This window comes from Cajanus cajan, chromosome 9, assembly GCF_000230855.2.
Source record: "Cajanus cajan strain Asha chromosome 9, NIPB_CcT2T_4, whole genome shotgun sequence".
NCBI lineage: Eukaryota > Viridiplantae > Streptophyta > Magnoliopsida > Fabales > Fabaceae > Cajanus > Cajanus cajan.
In genome coordinates, this window is record NC_138525.1 from 20,412,828 (window position 1) to 20,423,807 (window position 10,980).

The window sequence follows — 10,980 nt, forward strand, 5'->3', positions numbered from 1 at the left end:
AATACTATTAAAAATGATTAGTCAAATTCTTCAACAACAATATTAGTTAATAATCATAAATAAAGTCAAGATATCAACACCATACTAACATTAGGTATGGAGTTAATTATGTTAAAAGAAAGAATATCCATCTTGTTTGTGTTTACGATTCTTGATGGAGATTAATCAATATTTTCAATAATGTATGAATATTATAGATATAAAAAAAATACAATAGAAACCAAAAGTGGTAAAAGATGAAGATAGTTTAGAGGTAGAGATGAATCGTAATTTTGCTTTGCGGGACAGCAGGACAAGACATATGACATATCCATCTGCTACACATGAGGGGTAAATAAAATGGTAGCACATGATAGAGAAAGGGATCAGAGAAGGATTCTTCTGTCAAAATCAAACAAATTGAGGGAAAAGGAAAGAAGAGAGAAAGTGTCAGCTTTATTCAAAGTTGAATAATTGAGATCCCTGAACATTTCCAATATCACTATCAAAGCTCTAGGTGTGGTGGGACAACGATCAATTTTAAGCTCGAAAAGTATATACGATTCGATGGAAACTGCTGAGACAATGATACATGTTAAGGGCGGGCCTCAAACTGAAAGAGATTGAGAGAACTTAGAGAGAGAAACAAGGGCACAGGCACTGATGGACCTTGCTTCAGAACAAGAGCATTGAAACAACCAAAGTTACAAAGGTAATGAACGAGCCTTTTCCTTTTCTCCACGTATGCCATTCTTCTACCAAGACTATGTTGTTCATTCATCATAAGGCATGATGATGAGATCCAGAATATGTAATATAAAACCTGCAGTACATATGTATTATCTTTTGTGTACGTATTGTATTAAAATCTTAAAAAGCTAGCTAGCGATCGACCTACTTGTCCATTGCTTTCTTCCATTACATACGGGTCATGTTGTGGATTTTCATCCTTTGGATCCTTGTCTTCATTTCGTAGACCTAATTAAAGTGCATGGAGACATTGGTACGTTGCAATTAATAATTCTAATGTACAAAAACCCATGGTGCTTCATTAGTTTCGTAGACAAATGTATTATAAGGATCTATACAGCAAAGTGAATTTTGTAATAAAAAAATGTATTCAAAAATCAAATTTATTAGTTATCATACGACTAATTTCATCCTAAATTAGTTTAGTTGGTTGAGCAATAAGATTTGAATTGTGAATATAGATATTTTTTTATTTACATTAATTATAAATATATATTCAGAATGGGAACTTCTTATATGACATTTTTATCTCGTCAAATTTTAATCCTTAATTAAAAATAAGGGAGGGAGATTAAAAAAAAAAAAAAAATGGGTGAAGTTTTGACCGTAGAAATTTTTATGAGAAAGAATCTAGGTAAAAACTTTACATGAGATAATTCATTTCTAGATATATATCTTCTAACTAATAGTTAGGAACTAATTCCTTTTATAAGTAAAAATCACTAAAAATGAGTTTTCTTTTTTCAAACAAAATTTTATATATATATATATATATATATAATTTTTTGTTTACATTTTTGATAAAAACTTAAACATCAAATAATATGTTTAATGGAACAACTCACTATCTGCTACCTGTATTGAACTTTAGTGTGAATATATAGATTTGACTTTTGTCATACAGTTAGCTCTTTTTCTATTTATTTATTTATTTTATCCCTTATGTTGTTCCTCTTTATAAAGTTTACAATATGAACATTTTTCTTTGGAAAAAAAAATACTAAACTTTATTTGACATATTGTTCTTTCATTTAAGTCATTTTTTAGAAGATTGAATCTTTTAACATTATGAAATTTTCTAAATTACTGACTTTAAATTTACTTGTTACAAACTCCCTTAATCTAATAGTTATAAAACCTATCTTAAAACATGGGATCAACCTATTAATATCATAAGTATTAAATTTACTTGTCGTACACTTTATGGCTATGGTTTCTTTTTTACACCTTAAGGCCTTATGGGTTAATAATTAACTTGTTAGCGTGTCTAAATTAGGACATTCATTTCATTTATATTAACGAACAAGCCAGTCATTCTCAGCGAAAATAGGATCATCACTAATTAAAAAACTATCTTCTTGTATGTGTATGGTTATAAATTATGGTCAACACCACAATTGGTCGCAATATATCGAAATCAACATCCACTAGAACAGCTACTTATCGTTATCTTGATCCACAATGGTTGTTTCTAATAATAGCATATATGCTTATGCAATTGTCGTTATCATCATGCACGAATGCGTGTATCTAGGTAGTAGGCTTGTATCTAGGTAGTAGGCTAGTCATAGATCACAACCATAATTTGAATCATCGATATTTATTATCACAACAGAAAGAACCTAGTTCCATCTTAGGTTAAATTAGAACATTCATTCGAGAGGAAATTAAACCTTGTTTACTATATAGTTGTATACCCTTGTACCAAGTCCTTTAAGAAACCCTTTGTAGCCATCCATACCAACATATAGAAGTTTTTTCATTACCGTGCACATGCACTACATCAAAATTAATTTTTTGTGACAATTAATTTATTATTTAACAGTCATATAAATGACCATTATTTTTTTTACCAACATTTAAATAAAGGCTGGTGTATCTAGTGTCGCTAATACTATTATCGGCATTTATATAAAATGCTGGTAAAGATCTACTAAATTGTCAGAAAAACTTATTTTTTAGTGTCAATTCTAATAGCCATTTTAAAGGCTATTAAAAGTTAATTTTTTCAATTGTCTCCTTTACTTTAAATAATTTATTCCTATAATTTCCTTTTCTAAATTCATAACTTATATACTTTTTTTTTCTCTACTCGATGTGGAATTTGTAAGATGAGAGTTGTCTTTTATTTATATATATTTTATTTTATTTTTTTTAATTGTATTGTCTCTTAAGAAATGTGAAATTTATAAGGTAAAAGTTACTCTCTAATTATTTTATAACACTATTGAATTTGGTAATAATGGGTGATTTGATATCAATTTAGAATTGTGAATTAGGAGTCAATCCTATAAAATGAACCTATAAGGTGATAATTATTACTCACTTATATATTATTTAATTATCTTATCTCTAATCGATATGTGACTTAAGTTTTTTCTAATAAATAATTGTCCCTAATAGTAAACTTTAGTGTAATATAAATACATTTTTAGTGGCTATTATATACTAGTCATTAATATTTTTATATATGATGACAATTAAATTATTGTCATTAAATAATTGTCGTTAATAATATATTTTGTTGTAGTGATGATAAACTAAATAACTTAGTCTAATATTTATAAGACTTGTCTTGGAACATGAAATTGATCTAATACTCTTAAAATTAATTTTCAGTATTAAAATAATGTTTGATAAATAAAAATTATATTTTATAAATAATTAGTTTTTAATTATAAATTTTAAAATATTGTGTACATCATGTAAAAATAAGTAAATAAATCATAATTGTTACATAATTTCAGCATGTTAGTTAAACTTTGAAAAGGATAAATTCTATTGTAATATAATAATGTGTTTGGAACTTTGTGTCAAGTAATTAATATTTACTTACATCCACTTTTTATGATGAAGGAAAAGGTTATTCTTAGAAGCTTCTGTTTTTGATGTTTTTAACGCAAATTTTGAGTTTTGACTATGAAACCAAACAGATGATAACTATATTTAAGTTTGTAATGATTTAGTAATAAAATTTTTAGAAATTTAACTATATATCATTCACAAACTGTTTTGAAACTCAAATGTAAGTATACATTTACATTTCTTGATATTTATTGAAACAATATTTAATATTCCTTTTTTCTTTTACATTACATTAATCTCTTTTTGATGTTATTATATAAATAAAGGAAAATGACTATGTCAAATAAATAATAAATTTGACATGTAAATTATATTATTAATTAAAATATTAAAATAAAAAACTATTTAAATAGTTTTTAAACAAATTTTGAATAATAATTATAATTTAAATAATGTGTATTTTTTTTTATAATTGTAATAAAAATAATTACATAAATAAAAAATAATTTTGTATAATATTGTTAAAATTATATGTTTTTAATTTAAAAATTTTGAACAGTTAAACTAAAACTTATTTATTAAAATGTTATATCTAATTTTAATGAAACGGAAATTTTGTTATTTGAACGTAACTTATATCATGTTTTATTAGTCTATGTTAAATATAAAACATATAATATAATATTATTATCCGATTTATTATTATGATATATGTATTATAATTTATTTTACTTTCGCATCATATTATATGTTATTCGGACTAACGGTGCCCTTAACCTTTTGGGCAGAGTATAAATCACCAATTTCATTGTTAAAATATTATCTTTTCTAGAGTAAAGCAAATATTTAAGTAGATCAATAAATATCAGAAACATTTTGGTAATTGATGGAAAAAGAAAAATAAACAAAGAGATATTAAACTGATAAATGTTAGAAACTATGTTAAGTAGTCTTTAAAAAAATTCTTCAAATTGATTAATCCTTAAACTGAAGTTAAATATTCATCAACTTAGATATTAAACTGAATAGATATTTCATATTTAAATAATTACTTAAATGGCTATCTGACTTTATCGAGTATTTAAAAGAGAGATCAGGGTAATAAGAGTTTGGGGACAAAAATTGATAGTTTATTCGTTTTCTTTCTTTTATTTCTAAGGTAATATTCAGGTAAACATACTTATAACGGTGAATTAGCCTTCCGAATTTTTTTTCTCTCTAAAAAATGTCACATATTAATAGAAAAACACTAGTTATGATTATTTTTTGGTATAATATTTTTTTGTAAAATAAATTAAATTATTACTATAAATTAACAATATGTGGAAACTCTAATTAGAAATTTGATGTATTTTTGGACATGTTATTACAAGCTAATTATAGTAATTTTAAGTAAAATAATTAAATATATTTTTCATTTCTTTAAATATAATTAAATTTTGTTTTAATTTCTCTTAAAAAAAAACCTGTTAAGTACACTTCTCATAAAAAAATGAAACAAAATTCTGATAATTAAAATTTTAAAATACTACATTATTTCATTTTGAAATGAAATAATGTAATATATACATGTAAATTATTTTAAAAAATAATATATATATATATATATATATATATATATATATATATAATAGATGATTATTAGAATATTGACGGTTATAAGATAAGATTTAATTTATAAAAAAGAATACAATTTTTTTATCATTTATAAAGAGTAATTATAAAGATAAAATTATTTAAAAATATGAACACTAAATAAGATAATTCTTTTTATTAATAATATAGGTTTAAATAATATTTTAAATAAGTGATGACATGATGTAGTATGTATACATACATGTCATGCTATCATTTAATAATAAGTGATGAATTAAAAAAAAAAAAAAACTAAGTGTTATAATATTGAAGAAAAGAAAAATAGAAACGATTCTGTATTATTCAATATGTCAAATGATATACAAACATTCCTTATATAAGGAAGGTACAGCTGTACAGCTCAGCAAATATTCTAACAACCTAACAAATTAATGATGAAAAAATATTTACATATATTGACGTACACCAATACCCCCCTGCAAACTCATGTGGAGGATTTGTGAGAGGAAAAATCCTGCACATGAAGTTTGTTTTTAAGAACTGTAAATCGGGAAGAAGATAGAGGTTTGGTCAGAATATCAGCCCACTGATCTAAGGCAGGAATATGTTGAATCTGTAATTGCTTAGCCAACACTTTCTCACGAACAAAAAATACATCAATTTCCATGTGCTTAGTACGACTATGAAAAACAGGATTATGAGCAATAGCAACAGCACTCTTGTTGTCACAAAACAAGGTAGGAGAAAAGAAAGGAACATGCAGTTCCTTTAACAAAGCTTGAATCCAAGTTAACTCAGCAGTAGTCTGAGCAGTAGCTCTGTATTCAGCTTCTGTGCTTGACCTAGCAGTAACTTGTTGCTTACGAGACCACCAAGAGATCAAATTAGGACCAAGAAAAATGGCAGAACCAGAAGCCCAATCAGCATCACACATTGCAGTTAAATTGAATGATTTCCCAAGAACAGCAGGTCTGAAATGAAGCCCATGAGAAATAGTACCCTTTAGGTAACGCAAAATTCGTTTTACAGCAATCCAATGAGTGTCCAAAGGTTGAGCCATAAACTGACAGACCTTGTTAACAGAGTAGCTAATGTCCGGACAAGTCAAAGTGGCATATTGTAATGCCCCAACAACAGAACGAAATAAGGTAGGATCATGAAAAAGATCATTGCCATTTTTGGAGAGTTTGCAAGAAGAAACCATAGGAGAGGAAATGGGTTGAGCTTCAGCCATTTTTGTTTTGTGCAACAAGTCCCTAATGTATTTGCTTTGTGTCATCAAAATAGATTTGTCAGTAAAATATTTGACCTCAATACCAAGAAAATAGTCTAACAAACCAAGCTGTTTGAGAGCAAATCTTGCATTTAACTGAGTTGTGAGCTGCTGAATAAGAGATGGAGAGCTTCCAGTGAGAATGATATCATCTACGTACACCAATAGGTAAACAGTTTGTTGCTGAAGAGTATAAGTGAACAAGGATGGATCAGATTTGCAGGCAGAAAAACCAAATTGCAGAAGAGTAGTTTTGAGCCTGTCAAACCACTGCCGTGGAGCCTGTTTAAGGCCATAGAGGGCCTTATTCAACCTGCAAACCAAACTTTTATCTGCACTTTCAAAACCTGGTGGCTGGACCATAAAAATAGTTTCCTCCAACAAGCCATTTAAGAAAGCATTGTTCACATCAAGATGAAGTAAGTCCCAACCATTTGTGAGAGCCAAAGTGAGAATAATTCTAAGAGTGGTAGGCTTAATAACAGGAGAAAATGTTTCATGAAAATCAAATCCAGGAACTTGGTGAAAACCCTTGGCAACCAAACGTGCTTTGTACTTATTTATAGATCCATCAACATTCTCTTTAATGCGAAAAACCCATTTACAGCCCACTACCTGCCTATTAGGTGGGAGAGGTACCAAATCCCAGGTCTGGTTCTTCATCAAAGCAGTGTATTCTTGTTGCATAGCAGCAAACCATAGAGGATCAGCAAGAGCAAGTTTGACTGTTTTAGGCTCACAATGCACCAGAAATATAGAAGAATCGAGTTTAGGTTTGTGTATTCCAGACTTTGAGCGAGTTTGCATAGGGTGATTATTGATGGTTCTTGGAACATTCGGGTCTGAACTGTTGGAAATAGAACCAGAAAATGATGCAGCAGGAAAATTAGGAGAATCAGAACCTTGAGTGGTAGAATCAGTGTTTGCACAAGGGACAAGAGCACAAGGGGAAGGGGAGGAGGCAGACTCGGTAAAGGTAGGATAAGATGAATGAGATGTAGAGGAAGGGATAGATGTAGGAGAGGAAGAAATTAGAGAAGTAGAAGGTGACAAGTTAGGTTGTAGTGTAAAATATTGAGGTAAAGTGGAGGAGGGAACAGGACACTGAGGGAACAAATGAGCATAAGGGAATCTTTGTTCATTAAAAATAACATCTTTGGAGATATAAATTCTGCCAGTAGCAGAAAGACACTTATAACCCTTATGAGCATGAGAATAACCGAGAAACAGACATTCTTGGGATCGATAGTCAAGTTTATGAGTATTATAAGGTCTTAAAAGAGGAAAACAGGCACAACCAAATGACTTTAAAAAATTATAATCAGGAGGGGTTTTGAACAAAACTGTATAAGGGACAGCAAAATTGAGTGCAGCACTAGGCAACCTATTAAATAGATAAACAGCAGCCATAAAGGCAAAGTCCCAAAATTTTAATGGTAAAGAAGCATGGTGCAGTAAAGTAAGGCCACTGTCAAGAATATGGCGATGCTTTCTCTCAACAGTTCCATTTTGATGATGAGTGTGAGGACATATAAGTCTATGAGTAATGCCATGAGAAGCTAAAAAGGATGTGAAAGGTCTAAATTCACCTCCCCAATCAGACTGCACATTTTTTATTTTATAATTAAGTTGAAGTTCAACCATGGATTTGAAATGTTTAAACACTGGGAGAGCCTCAGATTTGACTTTTAAGGGATAAATCCAAGTATATTTGGAAAAAGCATCAACAAAAGCAATGTAATAGCTATAACCAGAAAAGCTAATCACATGAGAAGGACCCCATAAATCTGTGTAAATCAATTCCAATGGAGTAGTGTAAACAAAATCAGAAATAAGAGAAGGTAAACGATGAGATTTGCCAATAACACATGAATTACAGAAGTCAAGGGTATTTTTATTTACTGAACCAAGTTTACATTGATTGAGAACAAGCTTCAATACATGTAAATTAGGATGGCCAAGCCTAGTGTGCCAAAGATTGCTAGAACTAGAAGTTAAAACAGCTGGAGCTGAAACATCAACAGTATTGGCAGTAGCTAAGGAATGTACAGGGACAGGTTGTACATGAGCTTTATTCTTGCATGAGTAAGCAGTGAAGACAGAAGGATTGTGCAGCATGAGATTGGGAAAGGAATAGAGACCATTGGAACCAACAGCACCTTGAAGTAAAATTTCATGAGTCGCCTGAGATTTGACAAGGCACAAGTGAGGATGAAACTCAAAGTAGACTGAATTGTCATTAGCAAATTGACTCACACTCAACAAATTTTTAGCAATGGCAGGAACATGAAGTAAATGATTAAGTTTAAAAGAGACTTGAGAATTAAAAGGAGAGATGAAAGATGAAGAACCAGAACCCTTAATTTGCAAACCTTGACCATTTCCAATGTAAATCTGATCTGATCCATCAAAGTGAGAAAACTGAGTAATATTTTGAGCTGTATCAGTAACATGATTGGAGGCCCCTGAGTCTGGAATCCAAGTTGTGTGAGCTTCAGCAGAAACTCCTTGAGAAGGAGCATCAGTCGGAGTACTAGATTTGAGATTAGGATTGGTCCAAGTGTTGGAACTTTTGAAGTTAACAGGTTGCTGTGTGGTAGGGTCATATAACACCATAGAATCTGGAGGTTGATAGGATGCATTAGCACGGAAATGACAAACATTAGCAGTATGACCAAATTTTAAACAGATTTGGCATTGAAAATTGGCAAAACGACCACCACGACCACGACCAGAAGTACCCCCACGATGACCACCACGGTTAACAGCGGAGGCTCCATAAGCACCACGACCTCCAAATGAGCGACCTCGAGAACCAGAACCATCATGCGATGCATAATTAACCACCGGAATAGACTGCTGTCGAAAACGATTACTGCGAGACTCAAAGGAAAGAAGTTGAGCTTCAATTTCATTGACCGGAGGTGTTGTGAAATTACCTTCAATAACAGCAACAACTGGTGCATATTCTTGCGGAAGATTAACGAGAATGGCATCAACATATTCCTCATGCTTGACTGGAGAGCCAACACCAGCGAGTTCATCAGCGATGCTCTTGATTTGCAAAAGATACTCACGCATGGTTTTACCTTCTAATTGAACCGAACGAAGGTCAGTGCGAAGTTGACGTGCACGAACCTTAGTTTGCATTTGAAAATACTCATGAATCGTCTCCCACACCTCGTAGGAGTGAGTTGCGCCAAGAACACGGGACAGAACAGATTTCGACAATGTTGATTGAAGCCATGTCAGAAGCATTTGATCTTGAACCTCCCACGCCTCGAACTCAGGATTTATGCGATCACATGCACGATCATCGTCGGTGAGGTATCGCGGAGGAATCTGCGGATTGACCACAAACCGCTGAAGTTTGTGGGACTTGATGACCGGTTCAACCTGTTGTTTCCAATGAAGATAATTGGAATCATCGAGACGTTCAGTGACAGAGTTGAGAAAGGATTGAGAATGAGAAACAGTGGAAAGCGTCATGAAAGCCAGTAAGAGGAGGAAGAGGATATGTGAAAAAAAAATCAAGGGAAGATAGGATCGTTTGCTCTGGATACCATATTGAAGAAAAGGAAAACAGAAACGATTCTGTATTATTCAATATGTCAAATGATATACAAACATTCCTTATATAAGGAAGGTACAGCTGTACAGCTCAGCAAATATTCTAACAACCTAATCAACTAATGATGAAAAAATATTTACATATATTGACGTACACCAATATATAACAATACAAACTATAACAAAAATATTTTTAAAATATTGAAACTAAAATTAAATGTATTTCCAGGGACTTAAAATGAGAAACATACATACACATCCAGATAAGAAGTGAACAGATCAGGAACTAAAATTAAATGTATTTCGGGGACTTATATGTACGTAGTAGCACAGAATAAAATTTCGTACCAATAAGAAAGGTCCCCACGAAGTGAACAGATCAGGAACTATCCTTAAATAGAGATATAATATTTGAGTCGAAATAAGTGATATAAATAGCAACCAAACAGCGGAAAAATAATATTAAAACCAAGTCACTTGGTAATTAGTTCTTTTTCCTACCCTTCTATTTTCATATATATAATAAACATAACGAAGTTCATAAATTTACATAATTTTAAGTGACAACTTCAAAAATTGAATCCTTAGTATTTATGGTAGAAAAAAATTATTTTTTCAATTTATTTTTCAAGTTATTATGTGTTTTTTTTCATTTTTATATAACACATGATATCTGAACTTTCACATTAAGTTTAATTTTCAATTAATTATTTAATGAAAAGTGATTTTAAATTTATTAATTTCTTTATCAATATTCAACTTTTTCTAATGAATATTTACCATAATAATTATTTGTGGGTTATCATTAAGATAATATTCTATCAGTTCAAAAAAATTAAAAATTTTAAAATTAAAAATTTAAATTTAATTAACTAACTTATATTTATAATTAATAAAACAATATTTTATAAATTAAATTTATTTTTAAATATTTTCTAACTTATACTTTTTCATATTTCATCTTTATATATCAATATTTAATCAATCAATGGATGAAATACTTTTTA